Raw genomic sequence first — 19,818 nt, 5'->3', positions numbered from 1 at the left:
CAGACAAGAGCCTTTCGCACCACTCTTTTGAGGGGCAAGTGGGTCGCGGTCTCCGTTTTTAACTCCAGCACTCGAGGCAGAGGCAGGAGAATGCCTGTGAGTCCCAAGCCAGCCGAGGCTATATAGCCGAGACCCTGCCTCAAACAAAAAAACCCCTCCCCCCTTCTGCCGCCAAACACGCAGACAGTCTCGCACACAAAACCCTTTCAGGGAGAGAGCACTTTAGTCTCCTGTTCATCATTCCCTCCCCCGCCCCCCGCATCCCTTCCAAGTTCTCCCACTGGGCCCCAGTTCTTCCTGCCGCACGCAATTAGAAGAGGCTCACTCTTGTGAGAGGACCACATCAGATCCCACTCGTGGGAGTCCGGGCTCTAGGTCGGCGACCTCAGCCTGTCTCTTTTTTTCCCTGGGGTCTGAGGCTGGATGCTCTGGACCACTGTGGTCCCGTGAGCTGCAGGGCCGCGTCCTGTCGGCAGAGGGCGCGCGGCTCCCCGCGCGGGGGCTCCGGCCGAGAGGAGGCGCCCGGGCTCGTGAGCATCTCCGGGCGGCCGGGAGGGGGTGCGCGCCTGGGGCCGCTGCAGCCGGGCTGCTGTCGCCAAGGACGGCACCTCACTGGCCGGTAGGAGGGAGCGGCGTCTTTGTCCGGCGAGGCGTCCTCAGGCCCGGCCATCCCTGCGAGCGGTCGGAGCCGGGTGGCCTGGGCGGTGCCCATCGGTGAAGTGCGCGGGCGGGCGGAGGGCTGGCTGCGGCCACGGCCCCAGGTACCAGGGTGCCCCGGGCTCGTCACCTGCGCCACCTCTGCCCGCGCTCTGTCAAGTTGCAGAAGACCCGGGTGGGTCAGGAGTCTGGACGCGTGGGCGCGTTGCAAACTCCAGCTGCGAAGGAGCTGCGTGCGGAGGTAGCCCGGCCCGGGATGCTCCCGGAGGCTGCCCTGGCCTCTCTGCGCACCCTTCTTGGCTCCTCCAGACCCAGGTGAGCGTCTGCGGTCCGCGCATCCCGATCTGACTGGAGACAGGTGCGCAGCCGGGCGGAGTCGGCGGCTTTTGCTGGCGTCTCGGGCTTCAGGCTCCCCTCAGCCCACCTCCTCTGCTCCGCCGGAGAGAGGCTGCAGCCCACTCGCACCTTCCGGGGATGTCAGGTTGAGCACCGTCTTTCAGAGGCGACAGCGGGTTAGCCGAAGCGAGCTCCCCCTCCTCCCTCCACCCCCAGCTCGGGATAATTCGGTCCGTGTCTTCGTCTTAATTTAGCACCGATGTGTTATTTCTTTGGAGCACTAGAATGGTAAGGCTTGCTCCATCCATTTTTCAGCCCCCTTCATTCTGAGTCTGTGCAGGGAAGGAACTACAGGCTTGCAAGTGATGTTACTACCGTTCTATTTTAAATACAAACACCCAGAGAAGTACGCTTGGCGGCGTGCCAGAGGCGCCAGCACTCTTTGTTATGTAAGTGCTTAGCAAAAATATTTGCTGGTTGGTAAAGTTAGGAGCGGTTACCAGAGGACGTAAGAACGTAGGAAGTCAGAGGCATACATTTCTGTCTTAGCTCAAAACTTTCCTTCAGGGTGAGCATGCGGCTTTGGTATTATTTAAAGAGGACACGAGGTCTTTAAAAAAAAATCATACTGTGGTATTTCAAGCGTTAAAACACAACACAGGTTTTTATGAAGTCTGTTGTGAAAAATCGGTGGGACGTCTCTGACGACGGGAAGTGATTTAAAGAAATAGAACCTCATGCGCAGCCTTCTGGCCTTTTAAACTGCCAGGTGATTTTATTTTGCTGTCAGGTGGAACTGGCTGATTTTGAGTTGACAGGTAAAGATCACTGCTCACACGGGGACTGTAATTTTTTTTTTTCAGGTGAAAAGATGAAAGTGGAAAAGTATGAGATACGCGAACGTCTAGGCATTTCCGTGTTTTCCACCCCGTTATATTCTGTTCTTACTGGTTCCTGGTGACAGCATTTGTTCTGTCTATGGCTTTCTAGTGATTGTCATGTGTAGTCAGCAGGAGGGACTGATGGCCGGCATTGCTTCTTTTAGGCTCCTTGCAGCCTGAGGTGTGGCTCCGTGGGTTCCAGGTACCTCACCCATGCCTGTGGAATATAGGGAGAGAAACTTGTTGGGCTGGAGAGAAGCTAGTGGATTTTAGCCTCTTTCTCTCTCTCTTTTTTTCACTTAAGTAATCTTGCTTGTTTTTCTTGCAAAGAAAAGCTGTGTGTACCAGGGACCCTTAATTCCACAGGGACTCCCCATGGAGTCTTAGTGGGGTACAGTGCAAAGGGAAAGTTCAGTATTCCTCTGTGTGTGTGTGTGTGTGTGTGTGTGTGTGTGTGTGTGTGTGTAAGGGGGGGCCTTTTGGTTTAAATGAATTTTAAAAATCAAGTTTTACCAAGGAGTATTTTCCCCACTGAATTGACATTTTAAAAATACTATATCACAATACCAACTAGTCAATCAGGTGCAGAAAGCTTTTCTTTTTCTTTTTTAAAGACAAAGGGAAAGCTGGCATCTTTTCTAAGTCCACACTTCCACACCTTGGGGCAGGCTTACGGAGGCTTTGTGGGAGCTTATGTAAGAGCTACTACGGTGCTTTTGGTACCGGGTTAAACTCCCTGCTTTGGCTCTTACATAATTGACGTGGAACTAGGTTGTCAGAACTGAAATTGTGGGGGAGGATGTATAAAAACCTAGGCTTGTGTGCATGAGCCCACACACACACACACACACACACACACACACACACACACACACACGGGGTTTTATAATGAATTGCTGCTGCCAAATCAGAGGGAGCAGCAGGGACGGTGGTTTGTGAACAGCAGATAAGAATAGTGCCATGGGAGTGGCTGGAACAGATAACTGTTATGGTTAGCAATTTTCTAGAGATCTGAACGCTGCCTGGAAACCACTATAGCCTTTTACCTACTGGCAGAGGCGGATGGCCAGGAAGCTGGTGAGTCTTGGGCTTCTGGTCCCTCACCTGGACTTACTTTGGGAGGCCCTGGGAGGAGCACTGGCCATATATCTAGGAGGTCACACGCACCCTTAGGTTTGTATATGTGGCTTTGGATTCTTTTTTTAAGTAGGGGAGAATTCTCTTATCATCCTCTCAGCCTCCAATTATATAAACACAAGTTTCTATGAATCTTGAACCTGTCCATTTCCTAAGTTAAGTTTAAATATTACCTTATAAAGTAGTCTTTTCTTAAAAACAAAAACAACTTATTCTATGTGTGTGTGTGTTTGCCTGCATGTTTGTATACTGCATACATGTAGTACCCATGGAGGCCAGAAGAGGGCATCAGATTCCCTGGAACTGGATTTACCAGTGGCTGTGAGCTGCCATGTGAGTGCTAGGAATCGAACCCAGATCCTACCGAGAAGCAGCCAGTAATGAGAACTGTTGAGCTATCTCCCCAGCTCTCGTCCCCAACCATATGGAGTTAATGACATCACAGGGTTCCTGGAGACCAGCTCCGTGTCTTGTAGCCTCTCGGGCCTTCTTTTTGGATCTGAGTGATCTGGGGAAAGAAGCAACACTGGGACAGGGTACATGTGGAAAGCAGGCAAGCTGCCCCGGCACAAGGAAGAAAATAAACCACGAGGCACTCAATAACAAGTGTTAATGGGAAAGCCACACATGGTGGCACATGCCTTTAATTCCAGCACTTGGGAGGCAGAAGCGGGTGGATCACTGTGAGTTCGAGGCCAGCCTCGTCTACAAAGTGAGTCCAGGACAGCCAAGGCTAAATACAGAGAAACCCTGCCACGAAAAAATAGTGTTAATGGGAATAGAGAGAGCCAGCTTTGGCAGGGACCTTCCCCCACAAACCCCTTAGCATCTATCTCAAATAGGAATTTTAAATAGTGAACAAACAAATCCAGTCTCGGGAGATAACTCACAAGAGGCAAAGCAGGTTGGGAGTAGCAGGTGAGCCACCAGACTGTCCGATCAGCAGTCTTATCAGCAGATAAGAGCCTTTAGGCGAAGCCTGGCAGGGCTGAAAGGGGCCTCCTCTTTTTGAACCAACTTCTAGTGTATATTGGAACCTGAATGTCTTCGGACCTTCTCATCTTCACCCTCCCCGACACAGCACACACCTCATGTACACATCTACCATCAGGCACCCGGCATCTGTTATCTGCCCATTGTCTCTCATCCGCCTATCGTCCATCCCCATCCCCTCACCCACCCATTCATAGCAACACCGTCTTTCACCCATCACCCATCACCCACCCATTCATAAGGACACCGTCTTTCACCACAGCACCCATCACCCACCCATTCATAAGGACACCGTCTTTCACCAAACACATCAAACTCCCCTTAGGAGCCTTTTCCTCAACTGGGGCTTGACATTGGCCTGGAAGATCTACCCTTTCAGCAGGAATGATTTTGGTCCTTCTGTCCAGCAGTTCCGAGACTTGAAAGCTCTTACACAGCTTGTGGTGGGTGTGGAATGACTGGGCAAAGAATTCAGCCTGGTTTCCTTTTGTTTTACATCATTTATTTAGGAAGTGAAAACAAAGCCTTAACCTTGTAAATCGGTTCTCCATGGCTTTGTGATGTAAATGTGTCTCTAGCATCCGGGGGAGCTTTTCTCAAAGACCTGAAATGCGCTCACTAGGAGGGAGCAGCTCTGCCTCCAGGCTCAGCAGAAGGGTGTGGCCCAACCACAGCAAAGCCAGCTTGCACACAGATCCCTAAGCGGGACACTCTGTGTGACCAACCCCACACTCATTCTCCTTAAAACATGTTAATTGCCTCTTTAGGACAGGAGTTAAATTCAAGTTCCTTTTTGATCAAGGCAGGGTTTCTCTGTGTAGCTCTGGCTTTCTTGGACTCGCTTTGTAGACTGGGCTGGCCTGGAACTCACAGAGATCTGCCTCCCCAGTGCTGGGATTAAAGGTGAGTTCAAGTTCTATAATGACAAATTTTTCCTCTCATCCTGAATAAAATCTGTGCTTATTGCAACTTGGTGTTTGGATTAAAAATACGCCACTACTATACACCGTTGTAGACACTAGGGTATATACAGAAAAGAAAATGGAAAAGCATGGTGCTCTTAAGGTACTTACCATGTAATAATAGGAGGGGACAGATGAATGTGAGTAAAAAGTTGAGTGGGTTAGGTGCAAGGAGGGAAAATGAGTCAGGCAGGGAAGTAGTGTGGGGAAGAGAACAGCTCTTTCCAGCTCTTTCCGGCTCTTTCCAGCTCTTTCTGGCTCTTTCCAGCTCTTTCTGGCTCTTTCCAGCTCTTTCTGGCTCTTTCCAGCTCTTTCTGCCAGTTTGGTCAGGGAATGCTCACTGACTCCCCTCCCTCCCTGGGTGGTGGGTGAGGGAGGAGCCTATGGCAGCCTTTGAGCAGAGGGCAGCTGGCTCCTGGGAGCCAGGGCCAAGGGCAGCACTGAGAGCCTCATGCTAATGTTGTAATGAAGGACCAGAAACTTGCTCTGTATGGGTGAGTGAGTGCTGGTGTATCTCCAGAGGGCGCATCAGCTGACAGGATAACTAAGGCCTCTCAGGGCACCAGGAACCTGTTCTTGACTCTTTGAGTAGGGAGGGAGTGTTAGACTCAGATCGTCAGAGTCTATTCCTGAAAGCCCAATTGAGAGTCAGAGTCAAAAGTCGATGCAAAGGGCTGGAGAGATGGCTCAGCCATTCAGAGCATTGCCTGTTCTTCCAAAGGTCCTGAGTTCAATTCCCAGCAACCACATGGTGGCTCACAACCACCTATAAAGAAATCTGATGCGTTCTTCTGGCCTGCAGGTCTACATGCAGGCAAAACACTGTATACTTAATAAATAAATATTAAAAAAAAAGTCAATGCAAAAGCAAAGGAATTTTATTGAGCCGACACGCCGGGGTCCATCAAGATCAGAAGAGCTGGGAACCTTGTCCTGCAATAGCTGAGGGTTTAAATAACCTTTGCAGAAGCAGAACTTAGATAGGCTAACAAAAGGTGACCTTTTAGGTGAATGGGGGTCTGAGGTTAGTAAATTCCAAGTAGGGTGAGATGGGGGCACTAAATTCTGGAGGCAGGGTGGAGACGGAGGCTAGGGGAGAAATTTTAACTTTGGCCTGCAGTTCTTAACTTGCTTAACAACTTATGATGGCTGAGTTCAGGCCACCTGGAATCTTATATTTCTGGAATCTTATGGAAGGTTATATGTTTCACTGGGGTTCAGCGTGGCCTGTTTTAGGAAAGAGGCCAGCAGACAAGTTCCATGCCGCCACCTGCCCTCAACCCTAGGAATGTGTCGGAGCTGTGGTGGTGACCATGCCTGCAGTGGGAACCGCAAACTCCATCCTTGAGGAATAGTTCAATATCTAGAGAAAATGAGCCAGAGAAAACCTCCACGTGAAGGGTGTGGGGAAGAGAACTGTTTGGTATGGAAACGAGGCTCCTGAACACCCAGACAATTGCCCTGCGTCCGTAGCTCGGATGTGCGGTGGTGTGTATGTGCGTACCTGGACCCAGGCTTCCATGGACCCCCTCAGCGCAGAAGGCTAAGAAGCCCCTGGGAGAGCAGTAGCCAGGAACTGGTTGCTGTTTTTCATAGCTGCCCTCTCTGGGCACAGAGGCTGAGCTCGGCTGTGGGACAAAGACTAGGCTAAAGGGCTTACTTTTAAAGGGCCATAGCCTGTAACCATGTTGTACCCTCATGAGCCCAAGGAGGCCCCAGTATGGATGATCTTTGGTCTGCAGTGGTGGAAAGAGCCCTGCAGCAGCTTGGATGAGCACACGCACAGTTATGGGTGACTGCTGAGCCTCTTGCTGTATCTTGTGGTGGTTTGAAAACTTGGGAGGTGCAGGATTTAACGTCAATCCTGCCTTCTCGGAGCTCTTTCTGGCTGTCCTGGATGGACCATTACAACGGATGGATTTGTGTGCTTAACCTAAAAGAACAAATGGATTGCAAACCAGATTTACAACTTCAGATCACAGCAGGGGCCATAGTGGCCTTTAACTTCAGCTCTTGGGAGGTGGAGGCAGGTGGACCTCTGTGAATTTGAGGCCAGCCTGGTTTATATAGCAGGTTTCAGGACAGCCGGGGCTACATAGACTATCTTGAAACAAACAAACAAACAAATCCACACTCCCAAGCACAAGTCGCGCTTTTATATGCTCTAACCTCCTTGAGGTTGTTTGCTCAGTCACTGGTCTCACCTTGTGCTAATTAAATAAAAAAACAAATGATTAGGAATGAATAAAGGGAGTGACTAAAAACTGTTTTGGTCTTTTGTTTTTATTTTCTGTTTTGTTACAAGAGTGTGTAGTAGACGGAAGGAAAGGAGCCACTTAGCTCTGTTTGCTGGTACGGATTTTATATTTTGCTTTGCAAGGGCAGTTATTTTCTTCCGGGATGATGAGCGTCCCTTGTCTTGAAGGGGACAGCTCGATGACACTTGAGGACTTCTCCTTGTGTGCCTGGTACCCTGGGTGTGCCGACAGCCCCACGCAGACAGCAGATTCAGTTGCTACATCGTGGGTTGGTAGTAAGCAGTGTGCATGGCCAGGGCGAGCCCAGTGTCGATGACAGGCTGGTATTGGCGTTTGGAAGTGTGAGTCTCCAGCAGACATGAAAAAGCTAGCATGGTGCATTAGCTTCTAAGATACGTCTGCCCAGAAACAACTTGAGATTGACACAGGGGAGACAGCATGGCTTATAGAGCCATGGACTACGAGAATAACAACAAAACAACAGAGCCCAGTGAGGAGCCCGCGGTAGGGAGGCTGCTGCAAAGTCCTAATGTGCACAACATGAACACAACCTCTGTGAAGGGGCCGGAGAAGAAAGCTGCCAGAATTAACTGTCTCTGTGCTGAGCAGTTTGAAATTACTCATTCAAAATACCTTGTCAACACGGACAATCTGTCTACACACACAAATAATTGCCTTCCCGGGTGGGACCTTGTCACACAGGGAGCCCAAACTGCCTTTTAGTTCTTAATTCTTTCTTAGATGATTTCTCCATTTTTATTGAACGTGTATGAGTGTTTTGCCTGCAATCTAAGTGCACCATGTGCATGTAGTGCCCATGGTGGCCAGGAGAGGGCGTCAGATCCTCTGGAACCGGAGTCGCAGACAGTTGTGAGCTGCTACATGGGTGTAGGACCTGAATCCGGGTCCTCTGGAAGAGCAGTCAGTGCTCTTAACCAGTGAGCCATCCCCCAGTGTTTACAGAGTTATCTTTTTTTTTTTTTAAGATTTATTTTATTTATTACATATACAGTGTTCTGCCTGCATGTATGCTTGCACAGATCTCATTATAGATGGCTGTGAGCCATCATGTGGTTGCTGGGAATTGAACTCAGGACCTCTGGGAGAGCAGACAATACTCTTAACCACCGAGCCATCTCTCAAGCCCACAAAGTTATCTTAATATAACGACCTTTTTAGGAGTAAAATTCTGAGAACAGTCTAGGATGGTGCACTAAACTATACATGTGAGTGAGAGCTGGCATCTAAGTTCATAGGACCAAAAACGGAAGAGCAGAGGTGCCTGGAAGAGTCTGCCCTTTATTATAGCCACACTCTGGAGCCGGATGCTTGAGCTCATCGTTTTAGGTGATGTGACAAGACCTCTTCTCAATCAACCCCTCCCCGACAACAGACCCCCCCCCCCAAATGGCAGGTTCCGTGATGTGTACAAAATATAGCATTAAAATTATTCTCCAAGGACCCGGTCCCGTCACTGAGTGTGTGAGCGTTCTGTTGCTATGCCAGAGTCTGCATGCTTATAGGAGCGACCTGTCCCCAGCTGCAATGTAGCGGCTGCTGTAGCTATGGACAGGGCCCGGCATTGTGAACTGACTTAAAGCACTGAGGCTTTTTTTCTTTTCTTTTCTTTTTTTTTTTTTTTTTTTTTTTTTTTTTTTTTTTTTTTTTTTGGTAGCTTGACTGTGTTGTTCGGAGGCATAAACCTTACAGGTGACTTTGTATCTCAAAATCAAGAGGTTGGTCACCCCATGAAGCAAAAGGGATTAATTAATTATTTTTGTGTTTGTTTCTTGAGTGTGTGTGTGTGTGTGTGTGTGTGTGTGTGTATGTGTAAAACAGTAATAATTAAGGAAGGGGTTTTGAATTTGAGAGGGATGGGAGAGGGAAGACTTGGAGGATAGAGGCTGAGGTAGGAATTTTATATATATATACATGTGTGACATTCTCAAAAAAAAAGTGAAAATAAAAAACCCAAACTTCTAAGACACACACACACACACAGATGCACACACGTGAGCACACACGCATACATGAGTGGCTGTACCTGTATAGCTGCCCTATCCAGTAGAAATATAATACTGTGAGCCACACATGTATGCTTTCTGGTATTTGTACTGAAAAGTAATGCCAAATGGAATTAGTGACAGTGTACTTCATTTAATCAGTTGGGTTCCAGGGACAGCGCCCCGGCCAACAGGCTTGGTGGCAAGATCTTTTGCCCACTGAGTCATCTCACAACCCCAAACCCTGTATTCTATTCTATATTTTGGTTTTTTGAGATAAGGTTTCTCTGTGTAGCCCTGGCTGTCCTAGAACTCACTCTGTAGACCAGGCTGGCCTCGAACTAGGGATGTTACAAGACCTCTTCTGCCTCCCAAATGGTGGGATTAAAGCCGTGTGCCACTATGTGCCCTGTACAGAATCCTGTACCTTCTACTAACAATGCAACTTAGCAGGGACTGGCTACATTTCAGGTACCTTAGTAACCACGCGTGCATGAAGGGCCACTGTACTGGTGACGTTTACAGTAGACGTTCGGCTCCTAGAAACATACTGCAGGGCACACAGAATTCTGATGTCACCTCTAGCACTGCATTCATGTATTCCTAAGACGTTTTACTCACGTTCCTTCTCAAAAGCGCACAACCAATTCCTGTGGTGAGACGTACATAACGGGACAGGCATGCTGCCTTTTCTTTTCCTCATTACAGCAGAGTCCAGTGAAGGAAGCGGCGAGCCCTGCCTGGGTCAGGCTGAGGTGGACCACAAGGGCTTTGCTAGGAAGATGAAGGGTGGGGCACTTCAGGAAAGGCAGGAGGAAAGACATGGGGGTGTGCGGCAGCACTGCCAGCTCGTGCTCAGCAATCAGATTCACTTGGAGCAGGCATGGGAGCGGCTTGCCAAGGGGGTGGTGTGCCTACGCTGTGAGAGGCTAACCTGTGAGGGAGCCTGGATGGCCTTCCTATTAGCAAGCGATAGGCAGCCTCGCACCGGGTCTTGTGTTCTTGCTCTAACACATGGACAAGCCACTGACTTCTCTTATTTCCCGCTGGCGTTCTGCAAGACAGGGAGAGGTTATTACGAACATTGCAAGAACTAGCGGGGCTCCCATGTGTGATTCCTGAGACTACAGAGACTGTCTCCCTGGTAGATTCCATACATTAAGTGCATAGTGGTTCTCCAATACGGCCGCACTCCAGTGGCACCCAGAGAACACTATTAAAAATGTACGGCTTTGGATTATAAGGATCAACTTCAGGGTTGGCACTTGGTGTTGAGGTTATTTTTATAAAATGGTGTTTGTTTCTCTTAGCTTGTTTCTTAGCCCAGCTATCACACGAATAATTGAGACTTTTTATAATACAAGGCTTCACGACACAATCTGAGCAGTTGAAGTCTGTTCTTAACCCTCTATGCTGTTTTGTCTTATTCCCAGCAAACATCCCAGCGATATGTGAACTTTGTAGCTTTCTTGGGCTCCAGCTCCTCCTGATCATCCTTGGCCCTCAACCCACGGCGGCGGAATCCCCTGCTTCTTCCCCTGACTCCTCCTCCCCTGGCTGGCAGGAAGTCCCGCCCTATTCTTCACCCCCTGCTCATCAATTGGCTGTTAGCTGCTTTGTTGACATATCAGGGGGACAATTGGGGAGCAGAGTTTGCGGAACATTGAAACAGCAGATCAGAATGTAAACTACACAATAACCTATGCCTACAATTTGGGAATTCGTTCAGCGTTTTGTGTGTATGTGTGGACACCTGGCTTTGGCTGTTTACCAATGCGCAAACTCCATCTCCTCAGCCCTTTTCTATATGAGGCCCAGGGTGTTGTATCAGTTTCCATGTTCAGTTGCTGGTGATGGTCTGTAGATGCCACTGTGGCGACAGTGGTAAATCCCTGTACCCAAGGGTTCCTCTGTGTGAGGTTGGCAAGCTGCTTCTTGGCCAGCCCGTGGTCCTCCAAGAATGCCCTTCTTTAGGCTGGCTTTCACTCGTCGTATATAATCTTTACAGACCAGCCAGAACATACTCTCACATAGATGTGCTTGTGTGTGTGAGCTCATGTGTGTGCCGGAGAACAGGCTGGGTTGTCATTCCTCAGGAGCCATGCAGCTTGCGTTTTTGAGACAAGGTCTTTTATTGAGACCCAGCACGTGAGAAAGAGCTCCATGCTAGCTGTTTCTGGCTCCCTGTGTGGTGACTGGTTGCAACCACACCTAGCTTTTTTATGTGTGGTGGGATTCGAACTCAGGCCCTATTGCTCTGGGTGGCAGGCCCTTCAATAACCGAGCTATCTTCTGTCTCCTCTTTGCCATGAGTTGTATAATTCCAAACGGTCAGGGATGTTTAGTTGTCAGTGGCTCTATGTGGTCATTAATAACACCACGACCTGCTTTTCTCTCACGACTAAGGCTCCTCCCACACTTTCTGCCTTGTGGTGTGTAAAAGTATCTTTTATTCTCCAGATGTAGTTGTCATTTTGGAGGCTCACTGCCTCCTTCTGCTAACCTAGTCCTAGTCCTGGAAGCTTCTAGTCTCTGTACAATCTAATCTAGGCTTACAATTCTTTCAGCCTCTGAGACTCACTGCTGAATAAGCTCACCCTTTCTAGTTCTTTGTGAACTCTGCTGGCTGGTACAACTCAACTCTTCTGACTAAAGCTGACTGATTCAGTGTGGCTTCTCTCTCAGCTTCTCACTGAATTGCTCTGCTTGGCCTCAGACTAACTTTAGCAATCTGTTCTAATCTTCTGGCTCCTTATCATTCTCTGGCTCATCCTGTCTTCCCCTGTGTCTAGCACGTCCTCTCTTCAGCCTGTCTCTGTAAAAGCGTCCTGGTAAAACCTGCCTCTGAATTCCACCAACTGAACTGCCAGGAACTCAACTCCACTGCACTTCCTCTCAACTCGCTGTCTCAACAGAACAGCCTGAATGGCACGGACTAGAACTCAGAGATCTGCAGGCCTCTGTCTCCTGAGTGCTGGGGCTAAAAGGCGTGTACCACTACACTTGAACTTAAGCTTTTCTGTACCAGGCTGGCCTTGAACTCAATCTGCTTTCCTCTGTCTCCTGGATTCAAGGCATGTCTGTATTCTAGCCGGATCACACAGACCTAGAAGGTCTTTGGGTGTGATCTCCTGCAGAGCAGATAATTAAATTCCTCTACAGTGGGTCAGTATAGACCACACTGTCTCTGTTTTAAGGTGCAGCCTCTGTAGCGACGTTGCAGGTGGAGTGTCTCTGAAGGCCTGTTCCACGCTGCATCTCCTTTGATGACCCTCTGGTGTTCTTTGGGAATTCTGGCTGGATACGAAGGAAATGGTTGGTTTTCCCTAGCTTGCCAACTTAAACTCTTTCATTGCTCTGTTGAGTTTCGATGGCAATTTTAGCATCGCACTTTGATCCTGCACTTTATCCTCACGTAATCAGCTTAGAAAACAGGGACAGAAAACAGGTGAACTGGTTCTCAAGAGATCAGCCGGTTTGTTTGGCGGGAGTGTACTCTTCCCAGGGGCTGGTGGGAGGCTGCGGGTCTGATGGGTCTCCTGATGGGAGGGAAATGGTTTCAGCTCTTTCCTGCTCCCTCCCACTCAGAAGGACACACAGTTTTGAACACGTGAATTTTGGGTACCCAGGGACTTGCGCAGCTGCTCTTTGATTGGCTTTGCATTCCACCAGTGCTGGGTACTGTGGTGTGCTGGGTTCTTAAGATAGATGGGTTATTAATATATTATCAGACAGGAGTGAATTCTTTTCATTCCGTCTGGGCTTGGCTCGGGGCCTGCTTAATTTCCTCTGTGTGGTGTGTGTGTGGTTCCCACGTGGGCACCTGCTCTCTGTTTTCACCCCTCCCCCCCTGTGCTACTAGCTCTGTGGTCCATTTTCTGTTCAGCTCTTCTTTCCCACACCCTCCCTGCCTCCCCCGTGCCTGTCCCCCAGGCCACAGCTTTGCTTTTAGAGGGACCTTCCGCATTGCAAAGCAGAGGCTGGAAAGGCATTGCCACTTGCTGTGGATGGAAAGAAAGCATTGAAAGGCTGCACAGAAACCTCTCGATTCATAAAGAATTCATTTATTATCTTTTGGGCAGCATTGGTGATGGGTAGAAAACCCAGGCCATTGACACTGAGGAGAAAATGATAGATGTTTAATAATAAATAGTTTTTGAAAATTTTAAAAGATAAATTTATTTACCATATACACACAGTGTTTTTGCCTGCATGTACACCAGAAGAGGGCATCGGATCTCATTATAGGTAGTTGTGAGCCATCATGTGGATGCTGGGAATTGAACTCAGGACCTTTGGAAGAGCAGCCAAGTGCTCTTAACCTCTGAGCCATCTCTCCAGCCTGAGTTTTGTTTTTGTTTTTCAAGACAGGGTTTCTCTGTGTAGCCTTGGCTGCCCTGGACTTGCTTTGTAGACCAGGCTGGCCTCAAACTCACAGCAATCTGCCTGCCTCTGCCTCCCGAGTACTGGGATTAAAGGCGTGCATCACCACACCCGGCCAGCCTGAGTTTTTGAATATTTAATTGTTTATAATCCCTCCCCCAATCTTTTTTCTCAGAAAAAAAAAATTGAACTTAACATTTTCTTTTGTAGGCTGAAAATGGTTGAATATTGAACCTTGTGTCACTCAACCCAAAAATAGCAAAAATTCTGTGATATATATTCCAGTAGGATTTTGGAGGAAAATCTGTGTCTTTTTCACTATTTAACAGTGAATTTTTTTTTCTCATGAGATTGAGAAAAAAGTTATATTTTTAGGTTGAGGTTTTGGAAATGATCTTTTAAAGGATGTAATTAATATTTTCAACATTGTAAGGTTCATTGTTCCATTGGGTCTTGATTTCTCCTGAAGTAAAATAAAATAAGAGGAGACAGTTGGCAGCACTTAAGACAAGGAAGAGCCCACAAAATAGAGCCAAGCATCATGTATCCTTCCTTCTGATGAAAAGAACCTCAGCGCCTTCACATATTCATTTCTGTGGTCAATTTTTCAGATCATTAACTGCTTAAGGGATGAGGGCAGAGAGAAAATTTAGTCACGTAATCCACGGAGGATTAATCGGACAATAAGATTAAGTGGCTCCCGGAGCCCAGAGTTAGCCCGCACAAGCTCACAGGGACACAAGCTCAATGGGGAGTTTGTGGAGTTTCAAGGGCTCCGCACGCTCTCCGTTCACGCGATCGCTTGGGCTTTGCTGACTCTTTCTCCTGGGTTTTTCCATATCCTTTTTCTTTCTCAGGTTCGCACAGCTGGGTTGTCTATGAGATCGGAGCGTCACCAGTGACCTGGAAGCTTGTCTTGGGGGTCAGGGTGAGTTCGAGTATACTCCTCCCTGATTATTATTTGGTTGGCACTCACCTCTTGAGTGCCTCACACTTCCTGGTTTCTCACAGCGAAGAGCTGCCACTGTCTTATCATTAACTAAGCAAGCCGCCGAGAGTGAGTACTCATAGGAAAGCTTACTTGATTTTATCTTTTTTTTTTTAAAGTGTGAAGAATGCATTCAGATGGCAATTGAGACTCAAGTTCGAGCTTTCCTGTTTTGTTAATGATTTTGTTAAAGATGTAACAGATACCTCTTTTTTTAGTGATAATTCATCTTCTACTAGTACAAAAGGTTATCTTGTTACTGTAGTTACGTTGATTGACAGAAGTGGGGCGAGATGCTGCCGCAGTGCCGGCGTGGGGCTGGGGGAGGGCTTCGTAAACTCTGTGCCTGATGAATAAAGTTACCAAGAAGCTGCGTGCCCCTGCAGAACCAGCGCTTGGAAGGCAGAGGCAGGAGGATGGCTGCCAGTTGGAGGCCAGCCTGCTCTAAATAGTAAGTTTCAGGTCAGGCTGAACTGTGTCGCATCTCAGGCCCAAGAGAACAAAGCTGGGTCTCCTCTCTATAAACAAGACCATTTAAGCAAGGCTGGGGAGGGGCAGTGTTTAGCCCATATGGCATTGTGCACAAATTAGCCAGCGCCATCCTCCCATACGACATTTCATTCCCTTCTAATTGGAAAATTGTTGAACTAAACTGATTGTTGGAAAAAGATGCTTTATTACCACATGCTAGAAAATGATAATGTAAGTAGCCAAATTGCCTATTAGGAATGCCTCAAGTTTTAAGAGAGATACAATTTTAAAAATAATTGAGGAGGTATCCTTGTGAAGGCCTCGTCCGTGTGGTGCTTTTCCCACAATGCACAGTGGCAGAGCAGATCTGTTTTGTTGGGATCCAATTCCTAGGTGGGAGTAGAAGGGTTTTTTGGTTTTGTTTCTTTTGTTTTTTAAGTTCTGGACATAGGAGATGAAGATAAAAATGGGAAGGTAGGGATGGCTTTTTATTAGAAATTTAGGTGGTTTGAAAGGAATTAAACAGATGAGGAGAAGTTTTTATAGGTTTGGGGTATTTTGATCATTCTGGAGGTAAAATTAGGGAACAAAATGGAAACTATTTTAAATGAACTTTCTGGCTAATTCCTGCAGTTCCTAGCTTGGTTGTCAACTTGACACAACAGGGAAGGAAGGAAGGAAGGAACCTCATTGGAGGCACTGCCTCTCTCAGCTTGGCCTGTTAACCTGCCTGTGGGGCATTCCCTTGATTGCTGATTGGTGTAAGAGAGCCCAGCCCCCTGTGGGCGGCACCATCCCTACACAGGAGGGCAGTGTTAGGAAGGCAGCTATGGTCGCTGCTTCAGCTCCTGTGCTGAATTCCTTCTCTTGCCGTCCCTAAGACCTCCATAAAAAGATGGGCACATGTCTATGGTTCCCAACACCGGGGGTGAGTGGAGACAGGGGGACCTTGGGGCCTCAGTGGCCGGCCAGTCTAGCTGCATTGGCCAGTGCCAGCTTCAGCAAGAGATCTTGTTCAAAAAAAATATAAGATGAAGAGACCCAATTGATTTCTGGCCTTCACGTGCAAATGCACACATGTGTGCACACCTGCGCACACACACGAGGTCCTGAAACGAAGGATGTCAGGCTACACGTACAAAGTACCCGGCCTCAGATGTATAGCTGCGCTTCCCTGGGCACAGAGGGTGGAGATGGTGATGAAGCTAGCTCCAGGGGGCTCCAATGTGAGGGACACTGAGGCGGTTTTGCCAGTGGTGTATTCCTTGACTCACCTGCATACCTTGACTCACCTGCACATTTTGCCTTTAGAGTAACCAGGAACAGACCTGGGTGGTGGCCATCGTCTCTGTGAACATCCATGCCATTCCTAGATTAGTTTCACGCCCATGCCTTTGCAAGGTTGGGGACTGGACACTGTTAGTGCCAAAATGTAACAATGTAATTCAGAGAGTCAATGAGATTTGGGGTGAATTTCTGTTATTTGTGGCTAGAATCTTCCCACTCTCTGAACACACAGATAGCCAACACTTGGAAGAAAAGATAATTCTCCTTATTTTTAATGAGAGAGAGACAGAAGGAAAGCAGAATTAGGGGGGGTGCTGACGTTGGTCACCACTCCTTCTGGGGGGCGGGGAGTGCTGACATTGGTTATCCCTCCTTGGGGGGGGGCACTGACATTGATCACCCCTCCTTCCTAGGGGGGCTCGGATGTTGGTCACCCCTCCTTCCTGGGGGGCCCCGCTGATGTTAGTCAACCCTCCTTTGGGGGGGCTCTGATGTTGGTCACTCCTCCTTCTGGGGGGGCGCTGACATCTGTCACCCCTCCTTCCTGGGGGTGGCGTGCTGATGTTGGTCACCCCTCCTTCCCAGCTGCTTCCTGGCTTTCTTCTTTGTCTTCAAGGTGCCATGGAGAGGTGGGGAATGAGGGGACTTTTGGATCTGATGTTTGGCACCTGTGATACTGAGCTGATAATTTCCTGTTTCACTTTTCAGCGGGGAGGATGATAATTTTCTCATAGAAGACAGAGAGGGAAATGTATGCAAACGGCAGCTTAATGAGTGTCAAAATGTGGCAGAGTGATAGATCTGATGGGTCTTGTCACTGTGAGGTCCAAATAATCATGCCAATTGCCTTTAAGGGAAGACCGGGTTGGAGGGTTGTACATGTAGAGATGTGTATCTTTGGCAGGCGCTGAAATTTCATCAGAATGGACAGTGGTGAAGAAAGAGAAGTGAGTGGGCTGTCCTGCGTGGGGACCCTTAGGTTTCCCGAGTCTTTTGCAGAAGAACCTTACGTCACTCACATGGTCAGGGCCTCTCCGGCAGTGGTTCTCAGCCCGTGGGGGTCTACCCCTCAGGGGTCACATAGCAGGTGTTTACGTTATGACTCAGAACAGCAGCAAGTTAGTTATGAAGTAGCCACAAAGACAATAGTTTTATGGTTGGGCGGTCGCCCACAACTTGAGGAAATGTATCGAAGGGTTGCAGCTTTCGGAAGGTTTAGAGCACCGTTCCATGGTAAGGATGCCTCCTTTGCTCAGCGCTTTGGCTTTGCTGGGCCGAGGAGGATGCGTGTCTTGTTTGTTTCTCACAACACCCATGGGAGAGGTGATGTGTCCTGAGTGGAGAGAGGGAAGCTGGGACTGCAGCTGGATACCACGCACTTGACCAACTCCACGGACCGTGGACAGACTCCTCTCTGCTAGGTTTGCCTCCCTCAGGTTTTCTGCTGCTGTGATCCAACACCATGAACAGGAGCAACCCGGGGAGAAAGGGATGATTTCACTTATATTTAACATACCCCAGTCCACCGTTGCAGGAAGTCAGGACAGGAACTCAAGCAGGGCAGGACCCTGCAGGCAGGAGCTGACGCAGAGGCCATGGAGGGGTGCTGCTCACTGGCTTGCTCCTCGTGCCTTGCTCAGCCTGTCTTCTTATAGAACCCAGAGGAGGCACCACTCACTATAATGCCCTAGGCTCCACCCCCACCCATCATTAATTAAGAAGAAGCCCCACAGGCTTGCCCACAGCATGGCAATTCCTTAATTGTGGTTCCTCCTCTCCCGTGTATGTCAAGTTGACAAGCTTTCCAGGACAAAGTTAAAAATCATTTCTGTGTGGTCTTGTGCACTTCAGGCTAGTCCATCTTGTCCCTCAGAATGGTTTGTTGTTGTTGTTGTTTGTTTGTTTGTTTTGTTTTTTTTAACAGAGCAGCTACTTCTGTCGCTAGGGGATAACAGGTGAACATGCCAGGCGAATCCTGGGAGTACGTGAGAGTCACTCTGCCCGCAGAGATTGTTAAGTGCTATGTCTTTTCTTGTTTGTTCGTTTTTGGTTTTGTTTTGTTCCTTCCACTCCGATTCTGAAATACCTAAGTACCAACCAAATGTGACTGAAATAGCTTCATATCTGGAACATGAGGGGGGAAAAAAAAATCACTGTGTGTAAGTCTTATTTTCTGCTTTAAAGCAACCCCTAGGGGGACAGTGAGGTGGCTTAGTGGAGCGAAGAGTTTGATATCAAGCACAATGGGCTGAGTTTGTCTCTCAGGACCCACAGACAGGGAGAGAGACCCGAGTCCCACATGCCGTCTTCTGACTTACACACGCAAGTCTGTTCCCACACACGTGTAATATACAAACATACACTTGTTGAAAGAGATAAAAATAAAATGACTCTCAGGAGTAAGTTAGATGTGCCATGGTTTAGAAAACATTTGTTCAGGTTGAGCGAGGGTAATAATTTTCTAATATATTTATTCCTTAGGCTGATAGGCAGAAGAAAACACCAGTCACGTGTGAGTATTTAAAGCCATAGAGGCCTGGCATATTAGGAGATGGTTGTAGGGATGAGGGAGACAGTAAGTGTCTCGTGGGCAATTCTGTTAAAATGATAACAATCCCATAAGCCTCTTTGTTAGAGGGGGCTCTCCAGGGCCGTCTTCCGGCACCACCGCTATCTGTGTATTCGGTAGTGAAGGATTAATTCTGTGGCCCATTTGATCTGAGGCCAGATTTTATGGACTAGGTCACCAGGGCACACCAGGGGTGGAGGTGAGTGGGGGGTGGGGCTGCATCCCCACTGGCACTCTGCCAACTTTGGCAGTTAATCGGGTCAGCATGCTGGTAGGTAGACAAAACGGCTTCGTTTCAGTAGCAAGCAGGTAGCGGGCACCCATGTGGGATCTGAACAGGCCGCCCATTGGTGAAGGTCAGACAGAGCCTTGGAGATGTCCCTGTGATGCTCCTGGAGCCGAAGGGTTCGTCCTGTCTCAGGTGGCCCCGGAAGTTGCAGAGGACCCGAAGATGAGGGATTGTTGTTCAAGTGTTGTGATAAGGTTGCTGCATCCACTTGCGTGTTTTGAACCCAAAGTGGGTTTTTTTTTCTCGTGCCAGGAGCCTGAAGTGATGTCCATCACTTGGCAGTGGCTATGCACAGGGACATCCACTAGCTTGGTTCAGTGTGACAACTAGAGAAAGCCAAATGGCCTTCTGGCGACGTGACTTCAGATCTGCTCTCGCCAGCAAAGGATTCGGTTTAGTCACTGAACATCACATGCTGGCAGGGATGCTGTTGGCCTGTTCCCAACCACGTTCCCTGCTCGCCAGACAGTGGAGGCTTGACACGTGCTGGGGGCTTACTAAGAGTTTGTAGAGCGGATGAAACAACCCAGATGCTGCTCGGGGAATGTGCGTTTTGTTCACATCTGTGGGAGGGGAAGGAAGGTCCCACAGCCTCCCTCATTCT

General features: G+C 48.5%; 1 protein-coding gene across 1 annotated transcript in view; it reads left to right on the top strand.

Annotated features, from left to right (window-relative positions):
- Positions 1-519: 519 nt before the first annotated feature.
- Mtus2 (microtubule associated scaffold protein 2) overlaps positions 520-19,818 on the top strand; it is a 351,173-nt gene continuing 331,874 nt past the window's right edge. The window contains 1 exon segment of the mRNA XM_051162856.1: positions 520-972. The gene's annotated coding sequence lies outside the window, so the exon portion shown is untranslated.

This window comes from Acomys russatus, chromosome 19, assembly GCF_903995435.1.
Source record: "Acomys russatus chromosome 19, mAcoRus1.1, whole genome shotgun sequence".
NCBI lineage: Eukaryota > Metazoa > Chordata > Mammalia > Rodentia > Muridae > Acomys > Acomys russatus.
This window is presented reverse-complemented; position numbering and strand designations above follow the sequence as displayed.